Below are 12,803 nucleotides of genomic sequence, written 5' to 3' on the forward strand. Positions count from 1 at the left end.
CTCGGATACTCCTTAGATTTTAGAGGTGACTGATTATGTAAAATACCAAAGTGAGAAGTCAAATGTCTCAGTCATAAACAGGGGAGCCTCAGTTGACACAATACAAGCTTTCGATAGTTGCTATGTGTCTTATGTTTGTACAATAAAACTGACGTTATATATGGATGAAGGTAGCACGGTTATGTTTCTGAATCACCAGCAGGACTTCCTTGTTGCTGCCCACTATCACTCCCAGGTGTTCCAGAATCTTCAAAGGGAAGAGACGGATTAGAGGATGGGCTGAGGGAAGCCACACGGGTAATTCAGATATGAACACCTCCACCCCACCCCACTAGTCCCAAACACACACATTTTGATCGCCATTAATTTAAAACAGTGGTTCTCAGTCAAGGGTGATTTTGTCTCCCAGGGAACATTTGACAATGTCTGGAGACATATTTGATTGTCCAGTCATGGGGAAAGGGTGAGAGCGCTACTGTCATTTAGTGGACAGAGGTCAGGAAGGCTGTTAAACAGATGCTCAGAACAGACATCCACAACAAAGAATATCTAGCCAAAATGTCCATAGTTCTGAGATTGGGAAAGCCAATTTAAAGTAACTTTAGATCAAGGGTTGGTACACTATAGCCTATGGGCTAATGCTGGCCGTCTACTTGTTTTTGTAAATAAAGATTTTTAGAATTAGAACACAGCCACGCTAATTCACTTATATATTGTCTATGGCTGCTTTCATACTACAGTGATACAGCTGAGTAGTTGTAGATATTGTGTGACCTACAAAACCTAAAATATTTATTATTTATCCTTTTGCAAAAGAGCAAAACAGCATTTTGCAAGATAATCATTTTAATTTTTACTTTTTCAGATAGATTTGGGTAATAATTATGTGATCATAAAAACAATAATAACATTCACTGAGGGCCCAGATGCAGGATCAGATCGAAGTTCTGTAGGACCTGAACTGTATACAATTTAGATGACCTCTTTTTAAAAAAGTACCATAGATTATGTATTTATTAATAAGAAGAAAATAAATCTCAACAAATTATTGTAGACTTACAAATCCAAGTCCTTTTCTTTTAATACATATTTAATCAGTTTTCCAGATTTGCTTGCATAAAAAAGCTTCCTGATTGTATTTTGGCTAACCCTCTCCCAAAAACACTCCACATCTCAGCCATCTACTGCCCCTAAAGGGCTAGTGCAACCCAGGGACTTCCAGCCTCTAATTAGCTTCTCTGGTATCTTCAGCTCTACACAAATGTCCCCAGCACTATGTTTTTGTTCAATAATCAAGATCGATGAGCATCAGAAGCTGGGCTTTAATTCTGGCCTTGCCATTCATTAACTATGTGACCTTGGGCAACTTAAGTGTGACCTTGGGCAAGTGAATTCATCCCTCTGTGTCTCATTTCCTTAAGTGGTTGTAATGTAAACTGTCCCTTTAAGTGACTAATCTCTATAAGCTATTGCTTAATTTTCTTTGATTTTAAAAATATGGGTGCTCTTGGATTTGTCTTAGAAAGTTTTTATTATCTGTTATATTGCCATTTTCCCCCTAGTTAAAAGAAAATTGGTGTCTTAAGACCAATATTCTTATTCAGTTCCAGCTCTATTCCAGTCCTAGACATTTAAATAGTTCTGAATTGTCTGTCTATGAATCATTACTATTCCTTAGGGTTCCTTTCTTACAATTTGTTCAAGCAAGCCTGCTTCATCAAAATGTGTTTTCCACTTTGTTGCTTATTTTTCATGTTTAGAAATATTTTTGAAGTACCCCATATAAAAGGCACAAGTAATTCAGCTATAAGAAGCCAAGAGAAATTCCTTTTCTTTCTGAAGATTTTTTTGAACGTTCTAGTGGCTATAATTCTTGCCTATTTTTTTCCAAATTATCAGTAAATTATTAACTCTATTGTTCAGGTTTCAAACATGAATAGTCTTCTTAACTGGATTTCTTCACCCAAAATACTTCTCTAGGCGCACTTTAAATCAGGATGTAATTTTAGTTTCTGTGTTCAGCTCAAGAACTAAAGAATTGCCACTTTGAGCTCACCAAGGATTCATCCTGCCTGAAGTACTACCTCTGACATGGCACTAAAGAAGTTGGGACTAGGGGAAGACATGGCATTGATGGTGGATGGGAAGGTAGGAAAAGGTGGGGACAGGGATAATAACCATCATTACTATCAACTGCCAAGTTCATGATGTGTCCAGATTTTAGATTTCATTAAACAAGATGAACTTACCATTCTTGTCACCTTTTACCACCTTATAGTCATGAGAAGTATGACTGGAAAGTACCTTAGAAATAGTGGTTTATGTGGGTAAACTTGTTGTTTAGGTGGGTAAACTAAAGTGCAGATAATTTTAGGAACAGCTGATTATAAATGGGACTAAGCCTTAGAAACAAGATTCTGAAATTCTAAGTGAAGACTCTTTTTTAAAAAATAATTTATTTTCAAAATCAAAAACACAAGAAATAAGAAGTGCTGGTGAAGATGTGCAGAAAAAGGAACTCTTGTGCACTGTTGGTAGGAATGTAAATTGGTGCAGGCACTGTGAAAAACAGTTCCTCAAAAATTCAAAAATATAAATACTATATGACCTAGTCATTCCACTACTGGGTATTTGTTTACCCAAAGAAAATGAAAACACTTAATTTGAAAAGATATATGCACCCCTGTTTATTGAAACGTTATTTATAATGTTAATATGGAAGCAACCCAAGCATATATCCATAGATGAATGAATAATGGTGTATATATATAGTAGGATATTACTCAGCCTTAAAAAAGAATAAGATCTTGCCATTTGCAACAACACTTACAGCCTATGGTGCTGAGTGAAATAAGCCAGTCAAGAAAAGACAAATACCATATGATTCCACTCATTTGTGGATTTTAACAAGTAAGACAAACAAAGAAAAAAAGAGACAAAAAAATATCAATCTCTTAAGTACAGAGAACAAACAGGTGGTTGTCAGCAGGGTGGTGGGTATGGGGATGGGTGAAATAAAGAAAGGAGATTAAGAGTACAATGATCATGATGAGCACTGAGTAATGTACAGAATTATTGAATTGTTACATTGAACACCTAAAACTAATAAAACACTGTAGGTTAATTGTACTTGAATAAAAATATAATTAGTTTTTGTTTTTAATCAAAGTAATCCAAGCACATGTAGTTGACTCTTGAACAACACAAGAGGTAGGGGTACCAACCCCCCTTGCAGTTGAAAATCTTTGTTATTATTTTGACTTCCTAAAACTTAACTACTGGTAGCCTACTGTTGATGATAACCTTACTGATAACATGCAGTTCACTAACACATATTTTGTATATTATATGTGTTATTTACTGGATTCTTGCATAAAGTAAGCTAGAGAAATGAAAATGTTATTAAGGAAATCATAAGAAAGAGAAATATGTTTACTATACTGCACTATAAAAAATCCACATACAAGTGGACCCGCACAGTTCAAACCTGTGTGCTCGTGGGACAACTGTGTATACTTTGACTCCGTGCCTGCATGGACCTGCCTTTCTTCTAGCATCACACTTGACTGACAGCTTGGATGAGGTATAGAATTCTAGGTTGAACATTATCCCATTCTGAATGTTTAGGGTGCTGTTTCCTAGCTTTTGAGTAATTCACTACTCTTCTGATTAATGGTATTTGTTTTTAAACTATTTTTATTGTTCTGAAATCTTGTAAGATATCTATCCTCAATAACTTTTCATAATAATGTGAAAACTTTTTTTTTTGCTATTTTAATACATTGTGTTTGATACTTGATGAATCATTTAAATTTATTCATTTATTTTTAGTTATTTTTCGGAGAAAAAGAGAGAGAGAGAGCAGTGAGTGGGGTTGAGGGAGAGAGAATCTTAAGTAGGATCCATGCCCAGCACAGAGCCCAACGAGGTGCTCCATCCTTCAACCCTGGGATCTTGACCTGAGCCAAAACCGAGTCGGATGCTTAACCAACTGAGCCACCCAGGCACCTGGAATCATTTAAATTTAGAAAATCATGTTCTTCAGTCCTAGAAAATGGTCTTAAATTATCCCTTTCATAAATTTACTCCCATCCATTTTCTCCATCCTCTCTATGAAAACTTTTTTAGTCAGATAATGGACATCCTGGACTGATTTTCTATTTTTTCCTGTCATGTTTTTTTATTCTAATTTCTGAGAAATTTCCTAGAATTTATGTTTTAATTCTACCATCAGGTTCTCTCATTTTTATAATCAGGTATTTTCTTTTCAAGAGCTCTTAACTATTCTTTGATAGTTTGCTTTTTACTTAGCACCTGTTCTTATTGTATGGCTCTAGGGGTAAACAAGGAGAGGTTCACTGACATTTTAATCAAGCCTACGTATCCACCATGCTTCGTGTCATGGTGATGACAGACCTGTATCCAATCCTCAGCCATAGACAGGCATACCTCATTGTATTGCACTTTGCTGTATTGTGCTTCACAGATGTTGCATTTATTTTTCCAAATGAGAGGCTTGCAGCAACCCTGCATCCAGCATGTCAACTTGGCACCATTTTCCCAACAGAATTTGCTCACTTTGTGCCCCTGCATCACATTTTGGTAATCCTGCAATGTTTTGAACTCTTTCATTGGTATTATATTTGTTATGGTGATCTGTGACCAGTGATTATGACTTGCTAAAAGCTCAGATGGTGGTTAGCATTTTTAGTATGTACATTTTTTCTTAGATGTAATGCTGTTGCACAATTAACAGACTATAGTGCAGTGTAAATGTAACGTTTATACGTACAGGGAAATCAAAAATTAATTTGATTTGCCTTATTGCAATATTTGCTTTACTGTGGTGGTCTGGAACCAAGCCTGCAATATCTCTGAGGTGTGCCTGTACATTCAAGGGCAATAAGGCAGTAAGAGATAAAGTCCCAGGAACAAAATACATTAAAAAATCAATTTATAGAAGCAGATCTGTCAGGATGACAAGAGGATTGAGATATGTTAGCTAGGGCGGTCTTTCCCACTATCAAGATTCTGAGAAATGTTATCTTTAAGTTTGATAAGCATGGAATGTTTGAACAAATGAGTTGGGTGGCTTGAAATAATCATAATTTGATTTACTCATGAAAATATTAAAATATGTCCTAATTTCTTATTTCTGTACTCGCCCTAGCCATATTGACCTAGTTTCCTGCTCTACTGTCATGCTTGAAAACAGCTACATTGGTGGAACAGAATAGTGGGCTTTAGAATGATATGGCAAACTAGTTTAAAAAAAAAAAAACTCATATATATATATATATATATATATATATATATATATATATATATATATATATATCTCAAGGCCAAACCCCAGACTTGATCACATCCTTTAGTTATTGGTGCCAGTATCTATTTCAAGCACCTCCTGTGATTCCATTTACATATACCTGAAAATCCCTGACATGAATGCTCAGACTGATCTCCATGCAATGCGTGTGTCAGATACAAGACTACCTCAAAGCCAGGTCCCTAGGGAGTGTGTGTGTGTGTGTGTGTGTGTGTGTGTGTGTGTGTGTGTGTGTGTGTGTTAGAGCTCTGGAGCTCCTTAACTCCAAGCTACCCATCAGACTGACTTTATCTTCAGATAGCGATGGATTTTCACTCCGTTCCTGCTGAGATGTATGATCTTGGGTAGGTTATTTAACCTCTGGGAACCTGAGAAGTGTATGAAAGGAGCAATAAGCACCAATATGTTACAAAATACGCCTATTATGTGGTAGAGTCTCAAAAAAACGTCTGGTGTCCTCCCTCTTTTGATAGCATTTTGGAGCAGGGCCCCCTGATGCGGTAGGAGACAGTAAGCCCACCGATAATGCATCTCCGGCTACTCGGTGTAATGGCTTGCCCTCTGTAGAGCGCGTGGACCTACTAAGTCCCCTCCAGGGGGTGTGGATCTTCCTTAGATTCAGTCCCAGACAGTGGCACTTCCTGATCTGACTACCTTACCCTTTTCCTGACTTTGTGACTTCCTGACCTCGTGCATCTTCAGAGGCAGCCTCTGTGAAAAGGAAATAGCGCCGGGATTTGGAGATGGCCGTGTCGTGCCCACTCCTAACTGCATAACCCGGGAGGTTGCCCAGAGGCAATTCTGGACCTCGCCATATAAAAGTTTCCTCTTGCTTAGTACATTTTCTTCATGCTACCTGTCATCTATATAACATGATCGTTAGAAATATACATTATGAGATACTTGGCTTCGTGTCTGCCTGCTCTTCTGAACTCTGAGTTCCATGTCCATTTTGCCCACCACCATATCCCCAGCACACTGTGCAGAGCTCACCACCCAGTAGACTCTCCGAACATACGTGTTGAGAATGAGGACTAAATGAATAACACAGAGATAAAACCTCTGCCTTTTCTGCTTCACATGGTCATTATACTGATCAGATAATGTACATGCAAAAGATTTGTAAGCTACATTAATACGAGTGTAAAATACCTTAATTTTGTTAACCTCTACCTCTCCACAATGCATTCACAAAAAGCATTAGGCCTATAGCAGCGCTACTCAAAGTGTGCTCCAAAAGTCAGTTAGCAACAGGTATCTGGGAATTTGTTAAAAATGCATATTTATAGGGGCGCCTGGGTGGCGCAGTCGTTAAGCATCTGCCTTCGGCTCAGGGCATGATCCCAGCATTCTGGGATCGAGCCCCGCATCAGGCTCCTCTGCTGGGAGCCTGCTTCTTCCTCTCCCACTCCCCCTGCTTGTGTTCCCTCTCTCGCTGGCTGTCTCTCTCTGTCAAATAAATAAATAAAATCTTAAAAAAAAAAAAAACTCCAAAAAAAATGCATATTTATAGAGCCTATCTAATTACTACTAAAACAGTACCCCTGAACGTAGTGCCCAGGAATCTGTGTTTTCACAAGGCTTATAGGAGGTGATTCAGACACATGCTAAAGTATTACTACCCTGGTAGTGTGTAGTAGTACTTCTTTTTTTTTTTTTTAAAGATTTTATTTATTTATTTGACAGAGACAGAGACAGCCAGCGAGAGAGGGAACACAAGCAGGGGGAGTTGGAGAGGAAGAAGCAGGCTCCTAGCGGAGGAGCCTGATGTGGGGCTCGATCCCATAACGCGGGGATCACGCCCTGAGCCGAAGGCAGACGCTTAACCGCTGTGCCACCCAGGCGCCCCTGTAGTAGTACTTCTGACAAGAGTTTTTAGAATTGCATAAAGTAAGCTTAAGATTTATCTCTAAAACTCTCCTGTTACTTATCTAAACAATTCCTCTGGATCTCAGCTTCCTCCGATCATTTAGCTCTCAGAAAGGCCAAATCTTCAGAAAGACCCTCACTGGTAACATTAGTACCTTGTTTATTAGCTTCGTAGATCCTAAATTATAGTTGTTTCATTATTTTTGGTCTATCTATTTGGCTTTTTGTCCGTCTCTCCTGAAAGATAAGTGGTCCACAAGAGAGGATAGAGTTTGTCTTAACCAACATTTGTATCTATCCATGGTTTTCATGCCATGTTTGGGTGCATAATAGAGTTCAGTAAATACTTCTTTGAACAGATAGCTTTAAGAATGTATTTATTGGCAAAGAGAGTCTGTGTATTAAAGTATAGGATTCATATTGAGAGTCATGGTTTAGATCATATTAAAATTTGTGCCTGCTTCCATTTTCCTGAGAATCAGTACAGATTTGATGGATTCTTAAATTCTCCACATTTTCCTTTCTAAAAGAAGTTGAGATTCCACCCAGTGGAATGATACCCGTGCCCATCTGCCAATGTCATTCAATCATTTCTGTAGAAATTTGGAGGTATCTCAATATAGTGTTTCCAATGCAGTTAACTCTTGGTTATCTGTGGGTAAAATATTTTTCACAAACCTTGCTTTAAGTCCTTGATATAATGGTATGGATTTACTTTGTACTCCCTCAATCAGTCCAAGCAGAATTCATCCTAGCAGCGTGTCCTTTTAAACAAATAATCACCTCTCCTACAAAAAGAAATATGTGCATAATAAATAGAGCAAGTTTCTTCAGACTGGGATGAGAAGAGAGGCTGCCTTCCGACACTTCCTTTGCTGGTAATGCAGGATTCCAAGCATTTGGGCCAACCAGAAAAGACACTATCTTTCTCATTTTTCTGATTTACATCTTTCTCCAGTGCACGATGATTATATAAAACAATTAGGCTATAAATAGTCAATAAATCTACCCTCCACTTGGATTAGTTTTTTAAAAATATTCATCACTGTATTACAGATACTACAGCTCTGTTCCGTTATTCCGGGAAGTCAAGGGAAGACACTTTATATAAAACTGCATTTGGAATATTACCAAAACAAGGAGCTTTATCTTATATTTCAGAACAGTCCAATTAGGAGGACAGAAATCATTTTCTGAGAAACTTGAAAATATTGTCATCCAAGGGAAGGAAATTGTCTTACTGAGACCTCACTTGGTGTTGGCACTTTCACGCTTGTGTGATTCCTGCAGTGGTGGTGGCCCTTCTCCTACAACCAGGATGGCTACCAAGGACCTTCTGTTTTTCGAGCTGCAGACACCACCTCCTCGTACTTAGCCTGCTTCCCTTCCCCTCTTTCTAGGCTACCCATCACCTAATCTTTTGGGCCTGTTCTCCCCAAGATGGGCTGTGATGTGCTCACCATTTCCCAAGGCGGGCACAGAGACATTTCAGAGTGAAGGTTTTAACTGCTTCTATTTATGAGAAGAAGCAACCTAAAATATCAAAAGTACATAGAAAAGAACATGACTTCGAATTCTCAGTCCCTGGTCTGTCGTTCATATTCACTAAACCTTGCTGCTTTCTTTTTTTTTTTTTTTTTTCTTTTTTTTTTTTTTAAACAGAAGATCTGAATGTCTTCCTCCAAGATGTTTCCAATTCCAGCCTAAGGAAAAAACCTGAAGATTTACCCTAATGAGTAAATCATATTTTTGACAACCTTTAGACTAGATATCATTTATCTTAATAGATCTCTGTCCCACGTAGAAATGATCCTTTTGGGGGCATTTCTTCGTATGTTCTATGAAGTATATGTTATCCCAATTTTATAGGAAATGGAACAACATGGATTTTAAAAAAACTTAACTGTATCGACCAAAGTCACATATCCAGTTATCTGAAGGATTTGAACAAGGGGTGCCATGTTGTAAAATTCCAGGGGAGAGGACTCACATCATTGTCTGCATGAAAGGTGCCCATGGAGGGGGGCAGTAGCGGCCTGCATCTCTGTGTGCTGGCCATGAGTTGACCTTGAGACTTCACCATACTGTGCTTTTTCACATTATTTTAAAGCAATGCATTCAACAAACTGGTTTATACTACCGGGATAACCACTGATGAAAATAAAATGAATGAGAGATATTTATGCATGTATGTATTTATAAATAGTAAACTATTTTTTTAGAGCAGTTTTAGGTTCACAGCAAAATTGAGTAGGAAGTACAGAGACGTGCCACATGTCCTGTTACTTCAACACTGCGCAGATTTTCACATTATCAACAGCTCTCATCAGTGGTGTATTTGTTCTAATTGATGCACTTACATGGACACATTATTTTCACCCAAAGTTCACGGTTTATATTAGGGTCACTCTTGGGTTTTGACAAATATATAATAATATGTATCCACATGGAACATAATATCACATGGAATAATTTCACTCTCCTAAAAATCTCCTGTGTCCTACCTATTCATCTCATCTCCCCCCATCCCTGGACACCACTAATCAAAACCATGGTTTTGACTTTTTCAGAATGTCATATAGTTGGAACCATATAACATATAGTCTTTTCAAATTGTCTTCTTTTCCTCAGCAATATGCATTTAAGTTTCCTCCATGTGTGTTGTGGCTTGGAAGCTAATTTTTTTAACACTAAATAATCTTCCATTTTATGGATTTACCACAGTTTACAGCAGCATTATTAAAATTCTGAAATTAAAAAAGTAAGTTTTCTTTAGAGAAATTAATTTTACTAAAAATAAATCACTTTTAAAATTCTAGCTACTTACCATAAGATCATTAAAGTTCCTTGTTTTTGGTCCTTTGCTGAAATTATATAACAAAATAATATAGGTTTGTGTCCTCATAACATTTTTTTAACAAATTGCAGCGAAATGAAATAAATAATGGACTAAGAATCAGGAGACCTGGGATTAGTATACCCCATTCAATCCGACACTTTCTAGAGATCCAATCAATCACCTATCTGAATCAGTATTTATTAACCTGTAAAATAAGGTGGTTAAAAAATCTCTGATGTTCAGAATAGACTAGGAATCTGGTCCACAAACCTATATTTCATAATAAATGAATGTTAAATAAGTTTTCTCTGATTTGTCTAGTAATTTTAGTCCATTATTACTCTGATCTTATCTCGAAATGTTAAATTTATATGCAGGAATTAAAAAATAGTATACTATTTATATAAAAATATGCTATTTTATATACAGAAAATATACTATTTTAGTAGTATAGTATTTCTTCACTGTCAAAGGTGTCATCCCTGTCTAAATTCATTAGATGAGCAAATCCTTTTTAACAGAGAAATTTGTTTTTTTTTAAGATTTTATTTCAGAGAAAGAGTGAGAGAGCACAAGCAGGAGGAGGGGCAGAGGGAGAGGGAGCAGCAGACTCCCCACTGAGCAGGGAGACTGCAGGGCTCAATCCCAGGACCCTGGGATCATGACCTGAGCCAAAGGCAGGTGCTTAACAGGTCCTGGGGTGGAGCCCAGAGTCAGGCTCCCAGCTCAGAAGGGAGTCTGCTTCCCGCTCTGCCTCTCCCCCAGCTTGTGTTCTCTCTGTCTCTCTCCCTTAATGAATAAATAAAATCTTAAAAAAAAAAAAAAGTAGTAATCCCAGATGATCTGAGCTCAGCGGTTCACTGGGTACACACTTGTCCCTCCTTGGAATATTTTTCAGGAGTCACAGCTCAAGTTTGGCAACTGGCCTGGGCGATGATAGCACAGTGTTAGCCTGCATAGACCCACTTTCTCTTCTCTCTATATGTCTATGTTGATTGATTGATTGATTGATTGATTGATTGATAAATACATCCACTTTGGGGATCCATCACATCCACAGCAAATCTGCTGTCTCTACAGATAAATATTTGAAACTTTTGAGCAGCTATTTGGCAATATCATGTAGAGAGTACAAATAAAATACTAACAATTGAAACATGGATGTTTTTACTGGCAGGATAATGACCAGTCTTGTTAAAGAACCAAAGTCATGTACTCATATATATTTTTTTCTTTTAAAAAAAGGCAGAAAATACTGTCATTTCCACTGTATTAAAAAGCAGCTAGACCATCACCGGAACACAACTCTCTGATTTTATAGGTAAGAGAACTGAGGATCTGAGAAGTAACAATCTCTTAAAGTTACATAACTACAAGAGCTACAACCCAAGTTACTGTCCCTCTGGCTGCACAGCAAACTGTATAACACGGCACAAGAGCATATACTTCGGAGCAAAACAAACCTGGGTTCAAATCCCACCCCCTGATCTAAGGCAAGTTACTTGAGCTCCTGTGCCCACCCCACATCTACAGTACATCTTTCTTCTTTGCTGCAGAATGCCATTTTGCTTAGTTCCTGGGTGGGTATTTAGGAAAAGTTTTTTTTTTCTAAAGGGGAGAAACAGTTCTTCTTCTGCTAAGCCTGGTCTCATCTGGATGTGATATCAAAACTGGAGCAACCATCCTATGATCATGAAAGGAATGAGCCCAAGATAGGATTAATACTAAGGCTCCAGAACAGAAATATGGAAAGAACCCAGATTCTTGGCACATCTTTAAGCCATTAAGTTAACTAACACTGGAGATGCCCTACCACTGAATTAACTACTATGTAAGATGGTTTTTGTTTCTGTTGTTTAAGCCATTTGGTGGTGGTGGTGAGGGGTTCTGTTTCTTCCTGTTAAAAGCATCCAGCTATATGAAACATTCAACATACCATTCTAAATGGTAAACTCTGAAGATCTAATTCCCTGCTTTATTAAATGAAGATCATAATTGCTATTATCAATGAGTTGCTACAAGAAGTTGATGAAATAATGTTTTCAAATTATTTAACATGGGGTATAAAGCAGAGTTCCATACATGGTAGCTAATATCACCCTAGACCAGTGTTCCTTTTATTACATTACCCTAGCTTCTGGGCAATTTAAACGTGTAACCAGATGTTAAATTGGAAATTACATTTGAGGCACCAAGAAATAACAGATATGATATTCCAAGTAAGGTAATAGACCTAGATGCAAAATCTCAGAGATTTTATGGATTTTGTTGTTGCTGTTGTTGTCACTGTTGTTTTTAAAGCAGATCCATGACTCTTGAACCATTTGCCTGCAATTACAGTAAAAAGCTTGAGGAAGGAATAATATTCAGGAGCATTTCCTTAGAGAGAGCTCTGACTCGAGTTCTCCTGGCTCCCTCAGACACAGAAACACCGCAGATGGGAGGAACATTCTCCTACCACCTCCAGTCAAAACAGCAATTTCAAGGAAACTAGGCAGAACACTAAATATATGTGACTTGTGGGGTATAACAGTGGAGAGAGAGAGACAGAACTGAATGGTCTGAGAAATATAAAAGGTGAAATAGGAACCGGCTGCCTGCTGCTGATAGATGAAGAGAAGCTATATTGTGTTTGACCTTCTTTGGGGCAAAGGGTACAGGAGTATTTCTAGTAAACCAGATGTGCACTATCCATAAAAAAAGATTATCTGGAATTTTCCAATAGGGCCACCAGGTGGGACGATCTGGCTTCAGCAAAGAGAGGCT

This window comes from Ursus americanus, chromosome 27 (assembly GCF_024610735.1).
Source record: "Ursus americanus isolate L20-20 chromosome 27, mUrsAme1.1.p, whole genome shotgun sequence".
Taxonomy (NCBI): domain Eukaryota; kingdom Metazoa; phylum Chordata; class Mammalia; order Carnivora; family Ursidae; genus Ursus; species Ursus americanus.